General features: G+C 36.3%; 1 non-coding gene across 1 annotated transcript; it reads right to left on the bottom strand.

The window, feature by feature from the left end:
- Positions 1-2,826: 2,826 nt before the first annotated feature.
- Positions 2,827-2,900, bottom strand: TRNAI-GAU (transfer RNA isoleucine (anticodon GAU)). Its single transcript has one exon. It is a non-coding gene; the product is annotated as a tRNA-Ile (tRNA).
- Between the last annotated feature and the right edge of the window lie 595 nt (positions 2,901-3,495).

The raw sequence follows: 3,495 nt of genomic DNA on the forward strand, positions 1-3,495 counted from the left end.
GACCATGAAAACACTTCCTATCAGAACCTTTGGAACACAGTGAAAGCAGTGCTCAGAGGTCAATTTATATCAACAATTGCATGCATATACAAAAAGAAGAAAGGACCAAAATCAAATTCAAATTCTCCCTACAAATTGAACAACTAGAAAGAGAACAACAAAAGAAACCCTTAGGCACCAAAATAAAGCAAATAATAAATATTAGAGTAAAATTAAATGAATTAGAGAACAGAAAAACAATTGAAAGAATTAACAAGACCAAAAGGTGGTTCTTTGAAAAAAATAACAAAATTGATAAACAATTGACCAAACTGACAAAAGAAAAACAGGATAGGAAGCAAATAACCTAAATAAGAAATAAGATGGGTGAGATCACAACAGACCCAACTGAAATTAAAAGAATCATATCAGATTACTATGAAAAATTGTACTCTAAGAAATTTGAAAACCTGGAAGAAATGGAGGAATTCCTAGAAACGCACTACCTACCTATACAAACACAAACAGAGGTAGAACAATAGACCCATAACAAAAGAAGAGATAGAAAAGGTCATTAAAAACCTCCCAACAACAACAACAAAAAAAGCCCTGACCCAGATGGCTTCACTGCAGAGTTCAACCAAACTTTCAAAGAAGAGTTAACACCACTACTACTAAAGGTATTTCAGAGGATAGAAAAGGACAGAACACTCCCAAACTCATTCTATGAAGCCAGCATATCCTTGATACCAAACCAGATAAAGCATGAACTCACATGCAAAAATCCTCAGCAAAATTCTAGCCAATAGAATTCAACAACATATCCAAAAAATAATTTACCATGACCAAGCAGGATTCATACCAAGTATGCAGGGATGGTTGAACATTAGAAAAACAATTAATGTAATCCATCATATAAATAAAACAAAATACAAGAACTACATGATTTTATCAATTGATGAAGAAAAAGCATTTGACAAAATTCGACACCCATTCATGATAAAAACTCTCAGCAAAATAGGAATAGAAGGAAAATTCCTCAACATAATAAAGGGAATTTATACAAAGCCAACAGCCAACATCATTCTAAATGGAAAGATTCTAAAAGCATTACCCTTGAGAATGGGAACCAGACAAGGATGCCCTTTATCACCACTCTAATTCAACCTTGTGCTGGAAGTCCTAGCCAGAGCAATTAGGCTAGATAAGGAAATAAAGGGCATCCTGATTGGTAAGAAAGAAGTAAAAATATATCTATTTACAGATGACATGAGCTTATACATAGAAAACCCTAAAGAAACCTCAAGAAAATTACTGAAACTAATAGATGAGTTGAGCAGAGAATCAGGACAGAAAAAAATATACAAAAATCAGTCGGATTCCTCTACACCAATAAAAAGAACATCGAGGAGGAAATTACCAAATCAATACCATTTATAGTAGCCCCCCAAAAGATAAAATACTTAGGAATAAATCTTATCAGAGATGTAAAAGGCCTATACAAAGAAGACTACAAAACACTACTGCAAGAAATCAAAAGAGACCTACCTAAGTAGAAAAACATACCTTGCTCATGGATAGGAAGACTTAACATTGTAAAAATGTCTATTCTACCAAAAGACATCTATAGATACAATGCAATTCCGATCCAAATTCCAATGTCATTCTTTAATGAAATGGAGAAAGAAATCACCAACTTCATATGGAAGGGAAAGAGACCCCAGACAAGTAAAGCATTAGTGAAAAAGAAGAACAAAGTGGGAGGCCTCACTCTACCTGATTTTAGAACCTATTATACCAACACAGTAGTCAAAACAGCCTGGTACTGGTACCAGAACAGACACATAGACCAATGGAACGGAATTGAAAATCCAAATATAAATCTAGCCACATATGAGCAGCTAAAATTTGACAAAGGGCCAAAGTCAGATAATTGGGGAAAAGACAGTCTTTTAAACAAATGGTGCTGGCATAACTGGATATCCTTCTGCAAAGAAATGAAACAAGACCCATACCTCACACTATGCACAACAACTAACTCAAAATGGATCAAAGACCTAAATATAAAATCTAAAACAATAAAGATCATGGAAGAAAAAATAGGGACAATGCTACGAGACCTAAAACATGGCATAAACAGTATATAAAACATTACTAAAAATGAGGAAGAGAAACCAGATAACTGGGAGCTCCTAAAAATCAAACACCTATGCTCATCCAAAGACTTCACCAAAAGAGTTAAAAGACTACCTACACAATGGGAAATAGTTTTTAGCTATGACATTTCTGATCAGTGCCTGATCTCTAAAATCTACATGATACTGCAAAAACTCAACTACAAAAAGACAAATAACCCACTTAAAAAATGGGCAAAAGATATGAACAGAGACTTGACTAAAGGAGACATTCAGGTAGCTAACAGAGACACGAGGAAATGCTCACGACATTAGCCAATAGAGAAATGCAAATCAAAACTACAATGAGATTCCACTTCACTCCAACAAGGCTGGCATTAATTGAAAATAGAAAATAACAAATGTTGGCGAGCTTGTGGAGAGACTGGAACACTTATACACTGCTTGGGAATGTAAAACGGTACAGCCACTTTGGAAATCGATTTGGTGCTTCCTTTAAAAACTAGAAATAGAACTACCATACGATCCAGGAATCCCACTCCTTGGGATATATCCTAGAGAAATAAGAGCCTTCATATGAACAGATATGTGCACACCCCTGTTCATTGTAGCACTGTTTACAATAGCAAAAAGATGGAAGCAACCAAGGTGCCCATTAATGGAGGAATGGACAAATAAATTATGGTATAGTCACACAACTTTTTTTTCCGTGTGGCCCATATGGGGATTGAACCCGTGACCTTGGCATTATCAGCACCATGCTCTAACCAGCTGAGATAACCGGCCGCCGGAAGGAATACACAGAGTCATTATACCAAAAAGAATTAGTCAATATTCAACCATTTCAAAAGGTGGCATATGATCAGGAACAAATGGTACTGAAGGAAGAAGTCCAAGCTGCTCTGAAGGCATTGGCGAAAAACAAGGCTTCAGGAATTGATGGAATATCAATTGTTATGTTTCAACAAACAGATGCAGCACTGGAGGTGCTCACTCGTCTAAGCCAAGAAATATGGAAGACACCTTCTTGGCCAACTGACTGGAAGAGATCCATATTTATGCCTTTTCCCAAGAAAGGTGATCCAACCGAATGTGGAAATTATAGAACAATATCATGAATATCACACACAAGTAAAATTTTGCCGAAGATCATTCAAAAACAGCTGCAGCAGTATATCAACAGGGAACTGCCAGAAATTCAGGCTGGTTTCAGAAGAGGACATGGAACCAGGGAAGTCATTGCTGATGTCAGATAGATCCTGGCTGAAAGCAGAGAATACCAGAAGCATGTTTACCTGTGTTTTATTGACTATGCAAGGGCATTCGACTATGTGGTTCATAACAAACTATGGATAACTTTGCGAAGAGTGGGAATCCCAGA

Source organism: Elephas maximus, chromosome 13 (genome assembly GCF_024166365.1).
Source record: "Elephas maximus indicus isolate mEleMax1 chromosome 13, mEleMax1 primary haplotype, whole genome shotgun sequence".
NCBI classification, from domain to species: domain Eukaryota; kingdom Metazoa; phylum Chordata; class Mammalia; order Proboscidea; family Elephantidae; genus Elephas; species Elephas maximus.